The 25,465-nt window shown below is 41.8% G+C and overlaps 1 protein-coding gene across 1 annotated transcript in view; it reads left to right on the plus strand.

Moving 5' to 3' along the window:
* The window catches only part of LOC143353280 (very long chain fatty acid elongase AAEL008004), a 67,239-nt gene that overhangs the window by 2,066 nt on the left and 39,708 nt on the right, over nucleotides 1-25,465 (plus strand). The window lies entirely within an intron of this gene.

A 25,465-nucleotide genomic window follows, 5' to 3' on the forward strand; every position in this document is an offset into this window, starting at 1 on the left:
TAACGATTTTGCAAGGCCATATGGTTTAGATAACGCCCCGGCGTAGAATGTTTACATCGATGAAGACATGCCAACGCTGTGTCTAAAAAACTAGACAGTGGTTGTTCGGAATATATTTTTCGTAATCAATGAATCACCCTCTCCGGTGGGAAACTGAAATTGTTGAAAGCATGAGATACATTGTTTACGAGATACAATTGTTTCTCAAGGAATTGAACGGCAGGTTTCGAGCGGAGTATAGATATCGAGCGTAATCTCTGGCACGTGTACGCTGCGAACACGTAACATAAATTCACCAGTTTGAACTATTATATGTATCACAACGCGAAAAGGAACTATGTTATATAAAGCGAGGAGAAAACGTTCGTTTTTGTGTGTGTGTGCGTGTGCTCGCGCGGTTACTCGACCCACCTTGTTTCACTTGTTAATCGGATAGGACGAGTCATCTCGTCCTAAATGGAAAACCGATTAGTCAGATTTTTACAAATAGAAGTACAACCTCACTTATGTCGCGTTCACCTCCATTACGATGTAATTGGCCTCGGAATGCTCACCTTTATCCGCGTCCTGGTTGTATTGGAGGAAGCATGATCTGTTCAAGGATAACGCACACTGTATTTCAGTGTGCAATTAACGCTAATTAGCTTTGAACTCGGGGAGGCCTGAGGATTTTAAGTGGGGTCGTTGAAGTCCTTAAAATCCCATTAAAGAATTTATTTTTGTAAAAGGAATTTGGGCATCTAAAGTGATTACTGAACTTGCGGATGTTTAGGCAATTTTCAATTTTTGTAGGCAAATTTGAAGAAAGTGGAATCAAATCAAATTTTATTTTCAGTGGTCATAGCCTTTGTAGATCTGAAACAAATAAAAATCGTACCAAATTCTATCGAATTTTATAGTCTAGCATTTTTTGGAAATTTTGAGAAGCCATAAATGCACAAAAATCCGCAGTCCAGTGAATATGTACTGCTTAGAGTATAGTTTTATTTTTTAACGCGGTCATAATTATTTTCAAGCCCTTCGTGTTCTGCCTGATTTCTTTCCTGTGTGGATTTACAGATTTTGTGAGCGAATGAGGTTTGTTGGATTTTCTACAGTTTTTGGAATACTGTTAGTTTATTTTGTTAAGGAGTTTGTTTTGTCCGGGCCATGTGGCTTGGTGCATCCTGCATGTTCTGTGTACAGGACACCATCGTTTAACCCTCGAACGCCGAGTATTAACCTTCCTTAGCACACTGTGTTTGGATTTCTATGATCGCTATACAACCATGGATCACAACGGCCACTCGAAGGTCTTCTAAAATCTCTATAGATTAAACCGTACTCGACTAATTTATACAGGATGGCCTCACTTGATTAGGTTCTATAACCTGTTAGAATGGCCGCGACGAATTAACTCTGCGTTCGGTATCTATTTACACAATTAACCTTCTAATAATTGCATGTTACAACCATTAATAATTAATCTATGAATTTTATATATTAATGACATAAAATTGGAAAAGATAGAATAATAAACATATTAGAAGAACTTAGGATTACCGTCACATTATTTGTACTTTATTATCAAATTATCTAACGAAGAAATTAATTTGTGTTCAGATTCTGTTGCTCGTAATGGATGCAACAAGTTTCTATTTTGCATAAAACTCTCTAAAAAAAAAGAACTATCGAATTTGACATTTTGTATAAATTTAGTGTAATTTACAAACGCGGTAATTAACCAGTAGCTGAACAAATATTTAGACAGGCCATGACGTGCATAAAACAATACATAAAACGTTTACGACACTATAGTATGGGACATAGTGTCGTAAAGTTGCGGTAATGAGAATCCCGAGATAGGCGTTGTCATTGAAAAAAATCCGACAATTTTGCAAGATAAATCTAACATAGACATCGATGCATTAATTGCACAGATGATTACGATCTTACATTACAAACTGAGTCATCGTCATTATCACTGCAATTTATCGATTGTACAGATATTTTTCTAAAAAAAAAAAAGCAGAAATATTTATTTCAACACTGATATGGTGGTAAAGTATTTGAACGTTCACAAAATTTCTCAAAAAAGAATCTTCAGTGATTATTTCCAACACATTCGATAGCAAACGTATCCAGGCACCGCATATCCCAAAAAAATCGAAAAAAATTCTACCAACGTGAGACTGGTAACAAAAAATCGAAGTATACATAGAGAAAGCAGACTGTCATTGACACAGTCAGTATCCGTCACTATCGTGCAGCAGCAACGAGGTCCAATTTGTACCGGAAACGAGCATTACGTCCCGGTGTATTATCATTTTCAAACGCGACACGTTTGCCGGGCCGCGTGCGAAGGAATTATTAATTCTCCGGTAACCGGAAGTAACGGCACCCGCGTGAAATGATCGTCTCGATCATCGATCTATCCGCGATCTATCACCGGATAAATCGTTCGGATCCGCCCAGATGGAAATGATCCCGGAGTAAAGAGAGAGAGAGAGAGAGGGAGAGGGAAACGTTTAAGAAAGTGTTTTTAACGCGGTTATGTTTGATCCGTTTTGCGCGAGTCGCCTTCCGAGCAATAGATTTGCCGATGAATGGCCCGTGAACACTCGCGAATCTCGAACGATTTTATTGGGTTACTGTCATCCCAGATGGAGAGCCCCCCCCCCCGCTTCTCCCCTCTTCCCAAGATATTCTTCCAGGATTTGGGTATTTAACGCTCTCGGAACTGCCGAGCAATAAAAATGACTACAGTGAATTCTCGATGTATGTCAACAACACGGGTCCTACCAGCGTCATGTATCGTCCAGGAGACGTACCCGAGCCGTGTTATGTTTACTCGGCGTACGAGGCCTCTTGAGCATTCGGGGCCCCTCTTGGGGTATACTACCCCGCGGTAGTGGGGATATTTCCGCGACGTTTATCGTCTAGGCCTTAGCGACATATACAGAGAAATCACACTGTAGTTTGTATTGCCTCTGGAAAGCAACAAGACCGTGTTTATAGGATTGAAGGATTTTTCTGGGAAAATATTTTCAATACTATACTTTTATACTATATTCTAAAATGTTTTGCTCATTTTATCGTTTGTCTGATCGACAACCTTTGCGGAGAAGGACTCTTCAATTCGTGCAGAAAATTATCTACACTTCGGGGGTGAAATTGAATGGTGTATGAGAGCGATAAATGTAATCATTGATCGTACAATTAAATATTTCTACAGTCACTGCGAGTCGACAGTGTTGATTGTGTGTTTCTCGATAGCTCGTCGAATTTGTGAAGGAGTCCCGGACCTAGGTTGAACGACGGGGGTCACCGGTGCCAACTTCATTTCGTCGGAGGATCGAACATGTTACATTCGGAATCGATCAAGTGCCCGTTTGATACGCGGCCGAGCAATTGTTTGGGGGATTGGCCCCGCGAGGCGCCCAAACCAGTTTGGCACCGTTCTCGATGCTCTGCAACTTTAATACTCTTGCTTGGGAAACTTTCGAGCAGTCTCGAGTTGTTCCAGAATCGAATTTGAGAACGGAGCCTTGAACGTTCGCCGGCTTCTCTCTTTATCTGCGGTTTTGCGGATGCGACAGTTCCTGCTCGCGCGTTGCGAAACACCGTGCACTGTTCGCGCACTAATTCTAGGCGTGACGATTAATTGAACTGCTCTTATAAAATCTCTAGCGTTCTAAAACGTTCTAAAATCTTTCGTTTCGTACCTGGAGCAAATTGTTTCGGCAGATGATTGGTTGCTAACAGGTTTGGCAGAAGCTAGTGCAAAATGTTTTGAAGGTTCTGTGAGTGTACGTCGGGTGTTAGTGTTGTCAGATGAGGGGAGGGAGCACGAATTGAGGGGAAAAAGTTACCCTCTCTCTCTCTGCCAGTACCGGAGTGTGTACGACAGAGGCGAAACGTGTCACGTGACCGGCCCGTGGTGGAACAGTGGGGGATAGCGCGGTACAAGGGGAAGTTAGAGTGGGGGAACAAGTCTTGATCTGGCGACTCTGAGCCTCGCGGCGGGCAAGCTGAGGGCAATGTGACGTAAGCGGGAGGAATATTGTCATAGGTTGAACTATCGAAAAGGGACGTTCTCGAACTAAATTCTCTGCCCGCACGGGCAATAGCTGAACGGGACTGGTCTGCATCGTGCAACCGGGACAACAAAACACAATTTCCCTGATCACGTTGTGCGGTTAGCATCCACGACAGTCGAAAATTTATCGAATCCGCCAGGCCTTCAACCGCAGACACATTTTACGATTCCTCGAGAGAGAAAGAGAGACAGAGCCTGGTTCGTTGACTCAAGATTGTTTCACGACAGTTCGAATCCCCTTTGCTCTGTCTGTTACATACTAATGACTCCGTCGGTTTGTACACCGAGCACATATCGCTCCTCGGTCCCTATTATTTGTTTCTGGCCTCGGCCGTTGTGTTTCCCTTGCTTCCTTCCTCGGATCGTAAATCCTTGACGTAAAGGTGCGTTTTCACGGTGTTTCCTGTCTTGGCACTGCCCGACAGGTACATTCGTACAAGAAATAATAAACGCACACTTTATAAAGCAAACGCTGAAACTACTTCAAGGCACACGGGAGATTTGCTCATAAATTTTCGAAGCAGCAGTTAGCTTATTGTCAGCCCCAGTGGCCCTGAAAAGGACTCGGTTTTTAATTTCAGTGCTCTCTGTTGCGTACTTCGCGAATTCTCAAAGTAGTATTTTTGCAAACAGGCTAGAATATAAAAAATAAAGATTAAAAAAGAAACCAGAATTACGAGTTCTAATATTTTATTTTATTCAAATTTATTTCACCGGGTATATATTCTAAAAAAAAAAAAAAAAAGTTAACAATTTCATTAATTTTTAGTGCTTCGCAAATTCAGTGTTAATCATTATTAACCCTTCTATTGTTTTAAATTGCACTAATTCATTTTTGTCAGAAATGTTTTCGCAGTCGAGATAAACTTTGTGGTCTAGTTAGGACATCAGGTGTTTCGATAGTGAAAATTCAGATTTATTGCGACGGGAGAACGGACATCACGGAACAGAGTTGTAAGTCCGATTCGAGGGAAGTTTCTGTTCGGCGTTGGCGATCATTTTTGCCGGACAGAAGCGTGTCGCGTCGAGTTTTATTGCTTTATTGCGCACAGGTCGCAGAGGCCGCGTTATTTCCGCAGGACGACCCAATAATTTCGTTCAAGGATTACTGTATCGGGTTCGCGAAAGCTCCTTGAGCCCCAATTAAACCTGCATTAGTTCCGAGGGCTGCAACCCCCCCCCCCCTCCCCCCAAGGAATGTGTTTGGATTCAATTTACACACGCTGATAGCCGAACATCAAAAAATCCACAAAACCACAGCAATATAACAAACTTCGAAATTTATAACAATTGTTTCAAACACTTTGTGTTCCTCCTACTTCACAAATAATATTAGAAAATCAGTTCTCTATTTCAATTCTATATATAATTTTTTCTTTCAGTTTACCTCACTTGCCAACAAATGATCTAAAATATTAGATTGTTGTCGTAGAGAGTCCATCATGAGCATAAAAATGCATCGTAAAACATCGAGTATTCAAAGATTCATTTTTTAGACACAATTTTTTCTGTGTACGTGTTTGTTGTTAACTGTTTTACGACAAGAATTAGTTGGTAATGGGGTGCGTCCAACCCCAGCCGAGTAATAACACTCATCTCCACCCGACTAATTCAGGGTTGCGAGACATTATGGTTGAAATGTCCCGGTAATGGCGTTAGGCAAAACTCAATTCGATTACACGCTATTGAGACATAACTGTTTATGCGAACTCCCGTTTTATACGTTTAGAGAAAGCGACGTTGTGTACTGGCACGATTTATTACGGTTACATGGGATTCCAAACAGTACGTTTGTTAACGCAAACCAAGTTTGTGAGTTTTACAATTAAATCAACCGATGGCAACACAAACTTTGACCAAGTTAACATCTGATCGTTAAATCTGGAAAATCTTGAGACGGCGAATTGTCTGATTTTAATTTCCAAAAAAATTTCCGAACGACAAAATGGCGATGTCACTGTCAAGGAAGAGCTCGTCGGACTCGTATATATCCAATGTAATAGATTCGCGGAGGAATCGATAGAAAGGAATGCCGAATGGCGAAGCCATAAGTCGCCCTGCGTCTACCGTTCATCGATTGCGACTTTAATCGCGCTCGATAAAAAGATTCCCGTTTCCGTGTTATCGTCCGATGACGTAAAACCGGACAGACGTGCCTCAGGAATCTGCACAACGCAGTTTCGCCAATAATGCAGTTTCAGAACCGAACTTGGCCCGCGGAAATAATTAATCGGCCGTTTCGTCGTTTTCCACCGGGCGAGAACTATGTCCCCTGGGAGTCTGTTTCTGGGGGCCATCTTGGCTAATCTAGGCCGCCATATTGACGTCTTAATTGTTAATCGGTCTTTGGAAACATTCGCGGAACATCGGTGCTCGAGACTTTTCAAGTAGCTCTTCGATTATGCACTAATTGGAGGACTCCCGTTTAACAGCTGCTAAAGTTACGGATCTTCATAAATTTTTTTTTCATACAGAACTACCGAAGTTATGGGAGTAAACTTTCTTGGAATTTGTAGATACATCCTGAAGCTACAGGAACATTTTTTTTCTGTCGCGTTTGTTCGTTGATTTATTTGACGTCGAACGATCTAATGTTTCGATGAAAGCGTGTCCCCGGAGACAATGGCACGTGGTTGTCTCGTGAAAAGCAATCGCAGTTATTTACGCGGATTACGCAAGAAGCGATAAAGTTTATATGAAAATTGTAGAACACAGAAATCGGAGGCTTACATAAACGTATCCGCGTTTAATTGTTGCTTCGAAAGTACGCGAACGCTGCGAATTCGCTTTACGTGTTCATCCTTTCACCGAGGATTTAAACGTTTCTAGCCCGATACTTCCTGTTCCAATTAATTAGGCTGGCCCGAGTGATTCATTTATTGGAGAGAAGAATTCATTTCGTGCCGTATGAAATTCAACAGGTATTATGCAACGACCTAGCTGCTAATTTCTGAGAGCGAGCGGACGCGTTATAGTGTTCCGAAAGATTCAGGTGTTCAACAACGCGTTGATAATCGATTACAGGCGGGTTAGTCTTATGCAACGGGATCAAAGGGAGCCTCTTAAACCGATAAGCAAAACACGATTGCTTGGCTGATTGGGACAAAAATAATATTCGGGTAGATGGAACTATTTCGAGCTCCTAGGATAGCCTACTCTGCTTTCAAACAAATAATGTAAATGCTAGTTTTATGGGGTCCCTGGGGCTTCTGGTTCTGTTAGGTACTTTGTTTGGGACCTATGCAGAATTTTGGGCCAGAGGAAAAAATGATATTCGGATAGTTACAGTTACTTCTAGATTTATTTACAATTCTTGCTTGTTGAATCGGCACCGATGGTTTGAAAAAATTGTTATAGATTTCCGAACTATTTTAGGGGGTCTTAGGGTTACTAGGTATCTTGGGCAGACTGTCTGGGACCTATGAAAACTTTTGGACCCGTGGCAAAATAATATTCAAAGAGTTATAATTGTTTCAAGCTTCATTTGCAATCCTTGTTCATTGGACTTTCTTTGAAATCGTCATCTCCGTCTTTCAAAAAATGTTATAGAACTTAGGGGCATTTTATGAGGTTTTAGGGATATTGGGCATTTTAAGCACACTGTCTGGGACCTACAAGAAATTTTAGGCCCGTGGCAAAACAATATTCAACGAGTTGTATCTGTTCAAAGATTCATTTACAACTCTTGCTCATTGAGCAGCCTTAAGAATCATTACCTCCGGTTTGCAAAAATGCCTACAATCTTCAGGGCCATTTTATGGCGCCTTAGCGCTATTAGGCATTGTGGGAGCACTATCTGAAACCTACAAAAATTTCAAGTCTGTCGTTAAGTTATAATCTTTATTCACAGTCCTTGTTCATTGGACTCCTCTTAAAATCGTCTTCCCTGGCTTGCAAAAAATCTTACAGATTTCAAGGCTGTTTTACAGGGCCTCAGGGCTATTGGACATTCTCGGTACATTGTCTAGGACATACAAAACATTTTAGGTCCATGTGCAATGAACCGTTTCTGAAAGAATTCCAAAACTCAGGTGAGGGGAACAATTAAATTTCTAGATCTACAAAGGGACAATTGAACTATTGAAAGTGTTTAGATCTGAGGATACAATGATGCACCAATGATGAAATGGTGTCCACCGGTGATCCATACTGCATCCATCCCCTGAGGTTACGTTTGCCAATGACGAAATCCCTCATGAGAAAAGTGTTGAAAGCGAAGCGTCCGTTCAATAGGAAGATAAACATCTTTCACTTTCTTCGCGTTCGGCAGATGCCCACGTAATGTCGGCGCGTCACGGTGAAACTGAACGATTCCTTGGAATCAGTCTGCTTATCTTTACCGAATAACTGTATCGCCTAGATTAGGATCGGCACAAATTTTTCACCGTTCCTAGAATTTACACGATAAGCTCGGAGCGAAAATTCAGACCCGGAGATTGAGAGTTAAACAAACTGACACGACTCAATCACTGTTTTCCAATCTTCTCTGGCTCGTAGTAACCTCATTTAGCAAATTATAAAAATTGGTAAACATGCACAGGTTATTTTGAAAATTAAATTAGAAACGACTAATTCGCTCTTCCAGCAATGGATTAAATAATTGTTAGTTTGAAGACTGTAGAGAAAAATTTTAACACTGTTCACTGAACCCAAGTTTGTGATTGAACTGGATTGACATTGAACGTTCATAATCAATTATTCTGTGGTTATGGCTCAACTTATTAGGAGATTTGTCATGATTTGTAATAAGTAATTTTGGTAAGCTCAGTGCCGCACACGTTAACATTTTTAATTCTGTTTCATTCGATTACTGTAGTGTGTAATTTGTAAGGTTGCTGGATCGTCGGTCGAGGTGTGAATTTTCATCTAAGAATAATTTTGGAGCAGGTTTCAGGCAGAAACAAATTAATTGGACTAATTGACCGTTGGTCCGAGATCAGAGGGAAATATTTGCGAGATACGTACACGTCCGTTTCGATGAAAGAAACGGGGAAACTAGTTCCTTATCGTCGGGTCCCCTCGCCCCAAGCCTCTTTATCTGGATAACGAATTCGGTCCGTCTTCCTGGATCAGATTAAGAGTGCTCGAATCCGATTCGACGAAAGCGAATTATAGCTCTCTGCTCCGGAATGAATTGAACCGCGGGGAACGCATGCGCGGCTTCGCAAATAGAGTGACGGGGGCTACCCGTAGGATCTCTCTTGCGCTCTCCTGCCGAAAAAATAATAGCCGAGCAGAGACTTTCGCAAACGCGGGCACACACGCTTGCGTTACAATACTCGGTCAATATTGAGTGAGCACCTTATTAACTGGGTCGGGTTTCCGCAGCGGGTAACCTAACCGTCGTCGTCGTCGTCTACCGTCTATCTGGTCACAGACCGGTTGTCCGAGCACTGCCATTTCGGATCGAGCCGTTATGGGAGACCGTCAACCCCCTTTGCCAATCCCGCAACCTGTGGCGTCTGGATTTCGCAATTTTCTTTTAAGGTAAACGATCGGTGGAAAATTCTGACTTTTTTTGGGAAACGTAGAGACATCTTTCAGCTTCATTTTGCGATTTTTGAAGTGGTAAAATGTGACAAATTGGAGGAGCTATCAATTCTCTACGGGAGGCTATCGACCCAGCAGACATACAATTTGTGGCGTCTGGAGGTATGTCTACTTTGGGAATTTTTTTCGAAGGTAAACGATCAGTCAAGAATTTTGAATTTTTTGGAAGATCTTGGAGCGTCTTTTAGCTTCATTTTGCAATTTTTGTATTGCCAAAATATTACAAAATCGAGGAGTTATCGATTCGTTATGCTACTGTACAATTAACGGCACGCGTCCCATTCGATAGAACTGTTTTAAAAAATCGTTCCTCAAATTGTTTGCTGTCGTTCGAAAGAGGAAGTTTCACTGTTCGAACCCACATGAAACTCCTTCCCCGAAAGAATTCTCCGACAGCAATAAAAATTGTCCCAGTCCCCCAAAAAAACACGCTGGTCGCAACCTGATACGCGTTATCAGTCTCCCACCCCTTTCGTCGAGGGCACGTGGCTCGCAGCGGAAGGTATGGGGGAAAAGGCACGCGATTCGTGTGCGTGTGTGGACCCACCCCGTAAATTACCTTTAGGAAACCTGTGTGTTGCAAGGGTCGCCGTTCCGAACGGAAAGAACGGGAAAATCAATACGAAAGTGACCGCGTGTGCTCCGTCACGAAACAACAAGCGCGCGCGGGGCCTCCGCACATAAATTATACACGCGAGAGAGAGAGAGTGGGGGGGAGGGGTGCAAGGCGGTCACCCCATGGTAAACTCACCCCCGTGACACCTGCCCTAAAGGGGAACAACCACCACCCACCGAGAGAGAATCTCGCCCCCGATTACAGAGCGGTTTTCATTTGTACGTCAGCGGGGCCGGCTTTTAACCCTGCGGGAGATCTCCGTGTCCAATTTTCTTCGCCCTTAATGGACGAGGGATGGTGAGGATCGTGTTAACGACTTTATGATTCACGCGTCCAACGTTCTCGCACCCCGAAATCGCACCCTGGTCTTTTCTCGATATGCTTTTGGGCTTGGCTTCTCTCGGTGGTGTCATTTAGCTTTGATAATGGAGAGTCAGGGGATGAAAATATTAATCGTTTAAGTGTGCAGCAATATAGTTGGCCTTCTTGTTAGCCCTTGTTGCAAGCTGCTCAAACGGTTGAGGCGTTGAACATTGCTTGAGCCGTGTAATTTAATTGAATAGTGAATTTTGTGCGTTTCGTACATGCTTTCACCCGTTGCGTTCGCGAAAGCTATCAGCGCTATTAATAACAGTTGTTTATTACCTGATAATGATGTTTGCTCTTTTCACAATAATCTAGTTGATTTCAGTATTAATAGATCGATGCTCCGAGGCTTTAATTTTAAGAGACTAATTTTGTACAGCCTCGGCCACAGTTGGCTTTCGTAAAAATGACCACTGTAATGGAGAATTAGGGGATGAAAACGACCTTTTAATTTTTAACCACTACAACTGGGCATCCTGTTAACCCTATGGAAAATCAAAAGTTAAGGTGTTAACCTTATTATTGTTCGAGTAGTATATTTTAATTAATATATTATTAAGGTTTCTCACACGTTTCTTGCACTTTAAAAATGCATAAATATTACACATAAAGACCTACCAATGGTCGAAGCGATTAGAACAAAAATTGCATTTCTACGTTTCGAAATGAAACAAAATGCACACCGTCTAAAGATCGCTGATTAGCTATTGGAGAACTCTTCCGGGAAGCTTGAAGGATCGCTCGTGTCTTCAAGAGCTAAAGAGAGCCTATAGTTGCAGATGGCCGAAGGAATTTCGGAGGTACGGCCGAGAACCAGATGCTTAGGGCTGCCGGCCAAAGATGTGCAAGTGGCGATCAGCCTGAGTGGACAAAGATGGCCCGGAGAATATTGAGGATGGTGGTTCAGGAAGAGGATGGTCGAGGGAGACTGTGAATAGAGCTCCGACGAGCGCAGAGGCTTCGCGAAAAAATTACAATTTCTGGCTTCGCTGGCTTCGTTTACATTCTTTGAAGGCGAACAAAGGTTGCCGGGCTCCCGTGCACGTGCTCCCCCTGTGTGTACGATCGATTATTGACTCGATCGTGTTGCCGATACTATGAATAATTACTTACTTGCTGTTCCGCTACGACCACGTTTGTTTGTCCCGATTGTGTGCGCGAAATTTTCCTCTGAAATTGAAAGAGGTTGCTGAACGAAAGGCGATAGACATGATAAGATGTGAATTTTCGATATTTGTCAACAACACGAGTCATGCCAGCGTCGTGTATCGTCCAGGAGACATACCCGAGCCGTGTTATGTTTACACTCCTGGCGTCCGAGGCCTATCGCAGTGGGGATAATCCCGCGACGTATCTCATCCAGGCCATGGCGACATATATAGAGAAATCACTGTAGTTTGTGTTGCCTCTCGAAAGCAGCAAGACCGCGTTTGTGGGATTGAACGATTTTTCTGGAAAAATATTTTCAATACTATACATTTATCATCCAAGTATTGGCGACATATATCGAGATATCACTGTAATGTGCAAGTCTCTTTTCGAAGAAAAAATCATTTCTATTTGATTCGAAACTTTTCGGAACTTCTTCAACATCTTTGTATAAGACATATATAATAATTCGTAAAACATACACATCGTTTGTGAATCGTTCTTTAATAAATAAGAAATAACTGAATCCATCGCGATAAAAATTGTAACGAGCTTCGAGGGAGCAGTTGACAGGAAAAATCGCTGAAAAATTATGGCAGAGGATTGAACATCGCCATTCGCTTCGCGTCCCCTCGCATAGCGCGTTGAAATGAACGCGCGGCGGGCAACGGGACAAACCTGATTACGCGGGGAACAATCGCGAAAGGTCAATATTAATTTAGCAAATAATCCGATCGATCCGGCGTTGCCCGTGACACAGCCGGAGCCAGTTTTTCGCCATAACCGCGAGTGTAACAACGCCGCGGTTCTCTGAAGGGCATCGAGACAGTTGCTGCTGCTTAACTAGCGTAATTTTCGACCGAAACGAACATAAACCCGACGCTGATACGCTCGTAACCGTGGCATTTCAGCCGTTACCATAGTCTTCTGAAAAGACGTAAACCTAAATTTCCCCTCCGAAAGGACACCGAAAGATTACCGACAATTATGGAATACTTGAAAGATCTACAAATATTCTATTTATATTTACTATTATTTAATATTTTTTTTTTTTATTAGCGCTTCAGCGGGTGTTTTTATTTTCATTGTTGTGGATAGATCTTTAGCAAATTCTGATTTTTGCTTGCTCAGAGTAATGTTCCCAAAAGAAAATAACCTCCGTCATTTTCTGTAGAGTTTACGCTGCCTCACAAATAATTAATAAATCTCTAGTACACTGGATGAACGGCTTGCGCGCAAGATATAATTACAGCAGATTAGCTGGCCGCGAATTAATTTGTACACTTAATACTGATTGCTTGAATAATGAGGAAATTAATGTACTCGGGTCGCTGATCCGAGAAAAACGCGGGCAAGGATTTAATCGTCGCGCGATACTATACTGTGCGAGAAAATGTTTTTGTCGTTTCACGAAACGAGCAGCTAATTGAGAACTGTTCTTCACAGTTAGCGGCGCGAGTTCGACGGTAGAATTTCATGGCCATGTCAGTGGACGGGTCTATTTCCATCCGAACATTTCCTCCGTCGGAACGATTCCTCGTCGATGGAATGCTGGCTCGAATTACGACGATCATGATTCGCTTATGCTCCAGGTTCAACTTGTTCGATTAGCTGGGAGGGATTGCTGTTGGTTTTAAGACTTGGATTTGAGCGGTTATGGTGCTCGGATGAGCGTAGTTTTGATCCGAGAACCAGATCGATTAAAACATTTTCCCCGTTGATTATTTCATCGTAACTTTTTCGAAATTGAGACAAAGAAATGCGAACAGTGGTAATAATTTTGAACCTGGGAACTCGATTTTTTGAATCGGAACATTTTAATTGATTTTTGACGAATTTAGATAATGAACCGGGAATATTGCAACCCTCTGCCGATTTTATAATTATTTTAGTACTTCATTGTGTGGACTTGAACCCGGGAGGCCAATTATCTTGATTAGAACCTTCCTTTCGCGATTATTTAACCGTGAAGTTCGTCTTACCAGGATCTAGGTCAAAAGAAGCTAACTTGGTGCAGTAACAAAGCTACCTGTTGATACTTTCGCAGTTATTTTCGTTCTTGAATGCGTCGTTGTGGATCTGATAGACTCACCTATCCCAATTAAAAACTTTCCTCGTCGATCATTTAAACGTGAAGTTCGTCTTGTCAGGAATTTAGGTCGATGAAGAACCAACTGGAATCTGGAATTCATGCTTCCGTCATTTTTCTCGTTCGCTAACTTCGCGACTCGGGCTCGGGCTTTCCGGCATGTGCATCTATTTTGCTGCGATGTATGCGCATCTATTTCCACTTGGACGCTGCGACCTCGGAAAGCTGAAGAGACCGCTTCCGGTCTCGATTGAAACACAAAGTGCTTACGTACAAAAATCGAGTCTCGATTATCCGAACCTAAGCTAAAGACTGTGTCCGTATATTTGAAATTGAAATTAATCGGGGAAATGGCTACCAGAATGAAAATGAAAATGCGATCGGACTCGATCCGAGCGTTCGGGATTCGAGATTCCGAAAACCTAGGAGTGAGAGCTCTAAGGCTCGGTCCAGAGAGGTTTCTTCACGTGCATTCCTCCGGGTCGACGGCAGCTTTCACTTTTTCGTATTTCTATTTCGTATCCGTTTATTTTTCCAGGTATTGTCGAGGTTTCGGCCGTGCGGTTCACTTTCGTCCAGGTTTCGGGCGAGCAGGCCTCGCCTCTTCCAGCCGGTTTCAGGCTTCCGATACTTTCTCGAGGTCTCTTTCTCTGGCTTTTCCATCTGCATGTCCCTTCGGAACTTTCGCCGGCGACGTTTCCTGTTTTCTAGCTTCCTTCCCGAGACCTCGCCTCTGGCCAACCTTTTGCTTCGATTCGTCCATCTTTCCCCTCTCTTGAAAAAAATCACTCCAACTCCGAGGACCAATCAACTGTCGCTGGATCGCCTGGGTATTTTCGAGCGGTTCCAATTCCAACAACACAGGTCTTGCCAGCGTCAAACCGAGCCGTGTTATGTTTACATTTCTCGGCGTCCGCGGCCCCTCGCGGGGTATACCCCGCGGCAGTGGGGATAATTCCGCGACGTTTATCATCCAGGCCTCGGCGACATATATGGAGAGATGGCTGTATTTGAATCGTACGAGACCGCGGGCAATTTTTATTCTTCATATTCTGTTTTATTGATCAAGTCCGCGACCCTAATTCACGAAGAATCGAAGCGTTCACCTTGTCCTGCGTTAAAAGAGATCTCGATTAAGAGGGTTCGTGCTCCGAGTTCAAGTAAGCTGTAAATGCTGAAATATCCGCAGTCAACGTGTCAACCTTCGGATCTAAGTGCCGAGGGGTCTCAAGTATACTGCGTCACGCGAGACGATACTATAGTCTACTCGACGAATCTACTCAGCGCAGATAAACAACGCATCGACGCGATAAGCATGTCATAGATGCATTAATCCTGCTGTTGACTCTGTTCCACTAATCCCGCCCAGCTTTGCCTTAATGAACCCCCCGAACGATCTCGCGATCGTGTTTATATTATAGTTACTACCTCGCGTTATCGATACATACTAGCATGGAAATTGCCGTAGAAACGCTTGCCGAGTACCCAAAATCGTTTAATGACACGCTGAACTAGACACGCTGCAAAATTGTATAAATTTATTAATCAAGCTGAAAAATGGTGAAGATTTTTACAGACGCAGAAAATTGTACAGATTTTCGTCGCTTCAGATTATTTTCGTCCAATTTGTTAGAGAGTACGTCTTATTTATATTTTTGTTAGTTCCGTCGCACAATAGACAAGATCATTTGCAACGAGCAAAACAATTTATCTGTCGCTCGATAAACGACCGTCTATCGGGGACATTTCTCTTCGTACTTTCGATTTAATTTTACGCATGTTCGTGTCGCGTAAACATTGTGAAACGGATTGCGCAACACGAATCATCTCCGATCATCGGAATTGCAAATGCCTTCGCTAGGAATCTACAGGGTGTTCCGAAGACCCCGGAAAAAAGCGGAATCGATCGTGCAACACGATCACGGTTATCTATCAGTTTACGATTTCCCGGTATCACGGTGTGCAATCTGCCCGACTGGCTAATTAGAAAGAAAAAACCTCCAGATTAGATAAACGATAATCCCCGTAACACGCGGTCGGCGATTTATTGTTTTCTATCCGCGTTGGTTCGAACGTTATTCCTATTTCTTTCTCTCATCGATTTTGAATGGTGGCCAGTTATATAAAGCATTTCTCGTCGCGAAAGTAAGCGATTGTAGAAAAAGTTTGCGGGCGAGACGGTACAGTTAAATAAATTCGCCGATGCTTTAATATACGAATCTATAATACCCGAGCGAAAAGTGTGTCGATGAATATTCGCATCGGATTTGTCTTAAACATTAACCACCGCACCGGCGGGGAGGGAAATCAGTTTTCGGGTCAATTTGACCACGAAACCAACCCTCGTTATTATTTATGAGTTCTTCGGACTCGTTGTTAATTGTTTGGCGTCGTTAATGCCGCGCGTATTCATTTGTTCACTGTTTGAACGCTGGAGCCATCGTAGCCTCCAAAACGAGCCGTTTGTTGATTTTGCTATTTTCTGTTGGCATTATTTCGTATTATTATGTATTATTATAGATTATTATTTGGTATTATTTTGCATCATTATAACTGTATGCGTGTCAAGCAGCGTTGCCTGCAATTGTTTGTGCTGACATTTGCGAGGATTTTGCTTCTGCAAATTTTGCGTTGGTGTTACTTTGTATTCTGCGTACCTGCAATTTATTGTTAACTGTACGTTTATCGAGCAGTAATTGTTTGTATCGGCTCGCGGTCGTTATTAAATTGTGAAATTTTTACGTTTCAAAAGCACAAAACCTGTAATTACAGTCTCGCAAAAAAATCACCAGAGCATTTAGAACAGCATTTGTCCAGGAACAATAGGTTCGTTCTGTCGCAAATTCCGTTTACACCTCGCCGGATTTCTCTTGGGAACAACGATCAGACCGTCGACTAAATAAAACACAGCTCCCGATTTAAAAAGGGCGAACGTTCGTCTTCGCATCTCATTAAAATACTTTTTATAATGAAACGAGACTATTGTCGCCGCGCGGAGCTCCAGATGTTCCTGTAACGTTGCAGACTTATGTTTTACAGCTAGGAACACCCTGTATGTAGACCACGGGCAGATTGAGTTCAATTCGAAACTCGTTGCGCGTTAATTCGCCTGCGAATTGTAGGTGGGCGGGGAAAGCAGGTACGCGACAGAATTTCAGCGTTCTTCCGGTGGACTTCTAACACCGTTTAGAAAGTATTTTATTAGCCGACTTCTCGAATCTCTCGCCGATAACGCTTGCGAAACGCTCGGGAAGAAGAAACCCGTCTCGTCGAACTTTACACCCGCGGGCATTTTGTCAATCGACGCTCGAACAGATTCGAAGTGCCGATTGTAACCGAAGCCCTTTTGTCCCGCCGCATCTGTTCGATCAATCAACGTTGACTTTTCTAGCTGTTGCATAGTGCGCAACAATTGCCGACCAAGAACCAGGCATTTATTCATAATAAATTCTAATGGTTGGAGATTCGCATAGTTGTGTGTAGATTGCCGATCGTAAGGATCGAACAATCTTTTAGAGCATTTTTTTCCCATCCTGAAGAACAATTTTCCCTGTATGACCTTGTAAACTACATGTGAAGGTCAAAGCACCTTCTTCAAAGAATTTGCAAAAAATTTGTGTATGATCGTGTAGTCCTCGATGAACTCTACAACTTTTATCGGAAAGATTTTTCAAAATTTTGCGCGTGGCAAAAGTTCTGGAAAGGTCAAGGCGTGTGACGAGTCAACAGTTCTAGAGGAAGTTTCTGCTGGCGAAACACTATTGTGTTTTAAGTTTACGGGTACCAGAACCGGAGACGTTTCAGGAAATGATTTTTTTTTTTTTTTTAGGGAAAGAGACAAATTCGCAACGGAACTAAAATGATCCCCGCTTCGTCGTTACGCTGGCAATCTGGTGTAATCGATCTCGCACGACGTAACCACGCGTTTAGTAACTTTCACGTCGTTGCCTCGTGCCTCGCCGCCCCTTTCCCCTATTTCCCCATCTTTCTATCCCACCTTCCTGCGTTTTCTCAGTTCTCGATTCCTTTTTTCCAAAAGGAATGCTCGCTCGAATGATTTTCCCCCTGTCTCGCTCCCGAGCGTCTTTGCGCCCACCGAATCAGTTCCCACGGAAACTTCCAGTATTTTATTTAATTTTCTAGCATTGTCAAAAATTAGCAAACATCCGCATTGTAGAACAATTACATAAAGAATTGTTCTATTCTATTCTAACAGAAGGATTTTCTGCATTTGTGACAGAACTGTGGATCAAAAAACTGTATTATTTCCAGATCATTGAAATTACAATAAAAATCCGCAGTCTGAACACGAAAAATTAACCAACGTTAACATTAACTGCTGAATAAGGAAGCCACTTTTATTTCCCCAACGATTTTTTAGAATCGATATTCTGGACATGTAGGAATCTTCAACTTTTTCCTTTTTTTTTTTCAAAGAACAGTTCGCGAAGTTTATACTTGACTATGATTATGGACGAGCCTAAGGCCCGATGGATTGTCCCCGTGGTGTAATCGCATCGTTTAACGATTATTCTGATAATCGTGACGCGTCACAGATTGTCCAATTGGTGAAAGCGGGAAACGCGTCGGTTTCAAAGCGTTCCTTATCGGAACGTGTTCGGGAAACTGTCGAGGAGAAGCGATCATTTGCATGATGATAAGATGACGGTCGGGGACGTTTTTCACGTTTCTGCCGTGCGAACGAAAGTATAGTGCGGTTTTCGCGGAAACAGGGGTTGCAGCCTGCCACGCGATCTATGCAATTTACCTGGCTGCAGCCAGGGGTACAGTCGCACGCAGGAATCGACCCTCCGCCTGGCGAAACTTTTAATATTTTACCTCTTCGGCGTCGTTGGCAGAGTGCTCTCGTTGTACGGTAACAAAAAAAAAAAAGAAGACTTTTCCCCGTTCTGATGATTTCTGATGTTTTCATCGAGCGCGGAAAAATGATTAAAACGTCGCTTTCGCTGCCAACATGATTTCTACGGACGTGGAAGAAAGGTTAGATAATGTTGACGTTGCTCACCGAGAATATTTATTTTCGTGTTTCGTAATTAATCAGTTTCGTTATTTTTATCGACGAGAAAAGTATTTTCGTGTCTCGAAATCGTTGGTGATCGTGTATTTCGAATAGGAAATTTTGTGCAAATATAATAGAATAAAAAAAATATATGATCTGTATTCGTCAAAATTTTTACATAATGTAATCTATTAAGTTTATTTTATTTTATTTTATTTTATTTCTATTTTTATTTTATTTTATTATATTGTATCTACGGCGAGCGTTATGGCGAGCGTTATGTTTGTTTTATTTTATTTTGATATATTGTTATTTTATATTTTTATGTCCGTTTTTACTATTTCATTATACTTATTATATTGAAAAGCGACAGTAGCGCTCTCTCTCTCTCTCTCTCTCTCTCTCTGTATTTAGTGGTCTGCGATTTTGCGAGTTGAAGGAGATGTGTTGTAATGGGATTGTAACCCTGAGGGGAACAATAAATGAATACATTCGTACATTCGTACATATTCGTCAAAATTATTGGGGAAAGAAAGGACGGCTCGTTGGAGGCTTTTGCAGAGCATGTGATTTTAATATTGCCAAAATATTCACGTGTAATCAGACGTAATAATCCGAATAAAAATGAGATCACTCTGGGCATCGAACAATGATTCACGGGAACGATTTTTTTCGCCGAAACGTTGGAAATTTGCCAGGCGAGGAGGCGCACAGGCTTCGACTGTATGAAATATAGGTTTCTGCAGAAAGTTTCTATGATTCACCGTGTCATCGTGTGTGCCCCTATCATGATCGAGCTGGGTATGCACAGTGCAATTACCGGCACCGACAATCGCCTGGAAGTTTGATTAATTGACAGCTGCCGGTGCTTCCTTATATTTTATTTGCGCACGAACGCAACGCGCGAATGCTCTGCCTAGAAACGGTCGAAACACTGCGGGCAAACATCCGCGGCACGGTTGTCGAAATAAATAAATAAACGAGTACAGATCACGCCCGTGAGTCATGAATAAACCGTTTCGGGAACTGAAAGTATATCTCCCAATGATTAATTAATCTATTTCCGTGTCGATCGTTTAACGCACTGCATAGATCGACGATTGCAGGCCTTATGCAGTTGCTGCAAGAACCAGTGTCATAAAATGTAGAGTGGTAAACAGTGCAAAAGAGTTTATAGACAGTGCTGCCTCCGCTGTTGATTCGTCGAAACTCTTTTAACGAGGAGTCAAATTTTATGCATTTCTGGCGTGCAGTGTTGAGCAGATTGCAGATTTGATGCGTTCGTTGCAATGATTGGTGCACAAAATGCAAAACTTTTTTTAATTTAGCGAATCTGTCTAATTGAAACTGAACTGTTGCGCAATACTTGCATGACGAACCGAGCTTTGGAAATTCAGCATTCAAGATGTTAATAGTGTTCAGAGAAAAAGGTTGTGTAATTCCAAAGATTCAATATTCAATGTTTTCATGCTACTCCGAGAATAGTTTTTCATAGCAGCTCCCTGAACGAAAAAGAAAAACATTGTTAAGTAAATTATGGTGATTAAGCTGGAACACAGCTCCTGTTGTTTCCGTTCACCTCGGAAATTGTCGATTTTGCATAAAGATTTGCATCGGCAGCCGATCTCGAGGACTATGTGCGACGTGTGCGAATTTGTGAACATTGCTCGCGCATTATTTTTCTTCCGACTGTTCCACGGAAATTGAATCGCGCTTGATTGGTCTCTCGGGCGATTTCCAGGAAATCCGCGAGTGCAAATTTGCACGACGTGTGGTTCCTCGCAAATTAGTTGCGCGACTCGCGGATCGATCGGCAATTTGCGATCGATAATTCGTGGTCCGTTGTTTCGCGGATGCTTCTCTGATTCTGCAAACAGAACAACAACAACAACAACAGAAATATATTATTCTTTACTTCTATAGCTGTGTTACTTCTCAGTCTTCTATTAATATTTATTTATTTATGTATACCTTATTTTATGTTTCTATCCATATTGAATTTCTTTTTTGGCCTACTTTTCGTCCAATTACTTTCTTCTTTTTACTCTCTGTCAGAGACAATATTAAAAATGCTGAACAGGGAGCGAGCATAAATTAATTAGCGAACGAAGTATAATTTGGAATATCAAAGTGTTGCGTGCGAGGGCGGTGTTCAGAGATTAATCGCTGCTGGTAAACCTAACCCAGATATAATTTCATGACAACAAAAGAGATAAATAGCAGAGAAATTACTATGCCACGCGCAGCCTGAGCAAATGTAATTACACGGTAATTAAAAAGCAGATAACCGATCGGGGTATCTAATGTACTTCATAAATGTAGTCCCTTTCTTTGAAACGATTGAGATATCGACTTGTTTTTTTTTTTTTCTAATTAAAGGATCGCTCGGTGTGCAACAGATTTTTCTGGGCCAATTGCCTGGGGACAGGGTGGGGGAGCCTATCAATTTTCTTTATTTCGAATTTCTCTTATTGGACCGGATAATTTTTATTTCAAGCATTTAATTTCATATTTTGCACCTTTCGCTGGGAAAAAGAACGTGTAAGGTATTGCAATTTTTCTGTAAAAGAGTGCACAGAGTATTGCAAATCTTTTTTGTAAAATAGTGCACAGAGTACTGCAACTTGTCTGTAAAAGAGTACATAGAGTACCGTAGTTTTTAGGCCAATTATTATTGTATCCCATTGTTTTTCAACCTCTCTGTAATATCAGAATTTGGCTAGAAAGACAATTTGCTCAGATTAAATTGTTTTAGAGATTTTAGTTGGTTTGCTAAGTTTTAGGGGATTTCGTGTGTAAACAAACGAGCTTTTCGAGTCGCTGTATACCGTCAATATTGTTGGACAATCTCGGAACAGATTGGCGTATCGTCAATATCTTGAACATTGGCGGGGATTTGATGAAAAATATGTTGATGATGTGAATTCCATTTACGTTATTGTGAAACAGCGAAACGGAATATGTGTATACATTATGATCGAAAAGTACCCGGAATTCTCATTTAAACGAACCGCGATTGAGATATTGTCAAAATCATTTTTTTTCTAGGTCGGTACATTTGTCAGTTGTTTGCATGTCACTTTTAAGCGCAATCTGTCAAATAGTTTGTGCGGAACGTATATTAATCACCTTACATGTCCAACTAAATTACACTAGAATTGCAAAACTTCTATACTCCATACTAATCAGTCGGAAGCTGTGAATTATTCTAGTTTATCAGTTAAATGAAACGCGGAAGTTAACGCACACCCACACACACAGAGAGAGAGAGAGAGAGACGCACGCGCGCGCACACACTCTTAAATAGTTTGGACTCACTCAGCAAATCGATGGAAATAACGATACGCTCGTTGGGTCAACAAACTTTCTGCAAATAATTGCGTTGATTCAGGAACGGTGAGATGTCCTAGTCTTAACTTAATTAAAAAGGAAGTTCGTTAAAGTTGATCAAAAAATGAACAGGCATCTCATTTTTGCGATCATCACATGTCTCTGTTTTTCTAAACACGTCTCCTTATTTATTTCAATGTAGAATACATTTTGAAATTCTAACCATTTTTTTCAGCTTCTTCTCACTTCTTAAAAAAATTGAAAAAGAAAGACACAGCACAGTCCGAACAATTTAATTTCAGCCTCTTTTCAATTCATAAAAAGAAAAACAGCCCTTACAAGATAGTAGCAAAAAAAAAAAAAAAGAAATTCATCAGACGATGAAATTGTTCCAAAAATCATTAAACATCTCATTTTTCATATTACATGTTCCATTTGGTCCATTTCGTAAAACGGAAATTCAATTAAACAAACCTCAGAGTTCAAACGATTTAGTTCCATCTTGTTTTCTGTCCTGAAAAATAAAAACAACCCTTATAGGATAAAACAACTTTCTCTCTGTCAAACAATTCTTTAAAAAGATTATGTTGTGACGTTATCGTTATTGAAGCAAAATTGTTTTCCCGTACACACACAGGAGATTGCACAAATGAATTATCGAGGTCTCGTCAACTTTTTTGCGGACGAAAGTTCCGTCGAAAGTAATTCGTCTAATGTGTCTTAATTAACCGACACAACGGCGAAATTATCGAGCCACGGCTCGAAAACGGGGGCAACGTTTTTGTCAAGTCTCCTCCACCGGAATCCCCAGCCCCCGTTGCACCCCCGTTGCACCCCCGATGCACCCCGTTGGTGCACGTCGGGGAATAGCCTGTGCAGCAGATGCCTGGCTCTCGAGTGCGCTCTATTATCGGTTTATCAGAAAACTTGGAACAGTCGGGGAGCACTTCGGAGTCATCCGGAACCGTCCGGGCGAGCGCTCGATCCTCGGCCGTGCCCGGTGCATCCTCTTGTTCCGATCCGAACAATGCAACAGTAGCTGCAACCGAAAAACCGAACCGCCCGCGCGAATCCCGACGTTTTCAACAGGCGAATTCGGTGACCCGGTTCTTCTCGGCCGTCGAATCACGCGTTATACTCGATCCACAACTCATACGGACCTCCACCGACGTTTAAACGCGCGCGGAACTAACGCGTTCGTTGCCGGTGACACGAAATTGCGTCCTCTTGCAAGCCGTGGAGAATTGAAATCTTTGCTTGAAATGGTGTAGCTTTCGGATTTTTTTTTAGAACGTAACCACTTGGTGCAGAATTTTCATGTTTTTTATACATTGATAGGATAGTGTGGACTACTCGTATGCCAAGTTTGAACTCGATCGGATTAGTTTTCCGGAAGTTACAAACAAATATACGAAGGTCCTTTTACGTTGCACTGAAAATATGCACAGACCATGATCGCGTCTTGCGCATTTTTTTACGGCGTAATTATGCGGCAGAAAATTTTTATATCTTTTACACATTGATAGGATAGTGTGGACTGCTCGTATGCCAAATTTGAACTCGATCGGATCAGTTTTCCGAAAATTACAATCACATTTCTGCAAGCCCGTTTACGTTGCACAGTGACCCAAAAATGTCAGCAGATTTGCATGTTTCGGATCTTTTTAATAACGCAACGGTTCGTTGGATTCTTTCCACATTTTTTACACATTGATACGACAATATGAAGTATGATTCCGAGAAATTTCAACTTGAACAAATTCACTTTTCAGAAGTTGCGACACAATAAAGGTTCTCTTTTCGACGCTGCAAGTTCGCAATCCGTTCTCACCGATAATGGCAATTTAGCCGGGGCTTTGCAAAGAAAAAGCACGCAATTAAATAAATGACAGGCATTAAGAATGTGGCTTTTCCATTGGTTAATCGCAATTTCTAGTTATAGCTGCCTGGATTCTCTTCTTGCGTAATTAATCGATTCGCACAGTCATCGTGCACCGCTTTTTCGTCGCATTTGCTCGAAACCGACTCACAAAAGGAAGTTAAGTAACGCAACCGGTCGTTACAGCAGCCTGCCATGCCATTCCACGGTGTTCGATGGTTTCATTTTGTAGGCCCGGTCGCGAGCCTATTCGTTAAGCAACCGCCGCGATTCGCGTATCAAATCACCGGTTCGTCAATGATAATTGAATTTCTGACTTTAATGGACGTTTCGATACGAATCAAACTTTGTTTCTATTCACGGTTCCATTAGCGTCAAATCAACGCAAGCCAGATTGATACCCTGCGAAAGTTGCCATTATACTTTATGGGCCACACGAAAAGTACTATTATTATTTTCAACCTATTAGTCACATTAAGAAAGAAAATAAATTTCCGTTTCGCTTCACTTTGTTGCAATGCAATTGTTTGGGAAAACATTTACAGTCTGCTGCTCAATTTCGATAACAGCAATATTTTTACATGCATTAGCATAAAGGGACTCGCTGATGGAAATCGGAATAAATAAAAGTTCACAAACATATTTTCTGTTCCCCAGAACACGAATTTTGGATTCTCAATCGCTTTGGTGAAAACAGTTGAAAGTGCGGACGTCGTGAAGAATATTTGAAGTGTTAACCCTTTGCACTCGAGTGGTGACTCTGAATCACCACTAGAAATTGTTGTGGTATTATTTCAAAGAAATTACAAAAAATATTACAAAATATTTTTTACATTACAAAATTCGAATTCAATAGATTACTAAACATTTAAATATTACACGTAGAAATCAGATCAGTTTCGTATGAATAAAATGAAAATTTTGTAAGACGGAAGAAAAATTTAGTTTTAGATTGAAACTAGCGCCAAGCGCAAAGGGTTAATAAATTCAATTTCGATCCGGTAGAATTTATTGTAGAATTTGCGGAATAGATTGAGGAAACAGAAAGAGAGTGTTTCTGGAAAAACGGTTCGCTTTATCCGAATATCTCGACGGCCCCTTTAAAGGACGCGGCGATCGATGCGTTTTACGCTTCCGCGAAAACCAGTCTACTCGCGAGTCCACGGAACGAGTGGATTTCGCGAACACTTGCCACCCCCCCCCCTGCATTTCGCACGCATTTCCATCGTTAACGACTTTCCTCGTCTCCCTCGCGAATCGATCGTCGAAACTCTCGCGACTTTCGTCCGACGATACACGAGCCGACCCTAATATTGTCTGCGAAAGAGCCGCGATGCGAAAGCACTGCATTTTAATTTTTTACCGTGGGATACGATGCACCGTTTTCT

The sequence above is a fragment of the Halictus rubicundus genome, chromosome 4, assembly GCF_050948215.1.
Source record: "Halictus rubicundus isolate RS-2024b chromosome 4, iyHalRubi1_principal, whole genome shotgun sequence".
Taxonomy (NCBI): domain Eukaryota; kingdom Metazoa; phylum Arthropoda; class Insecta; order Hymenoptera; family Halictidae; genus Halictus; species Halictus rubicundus.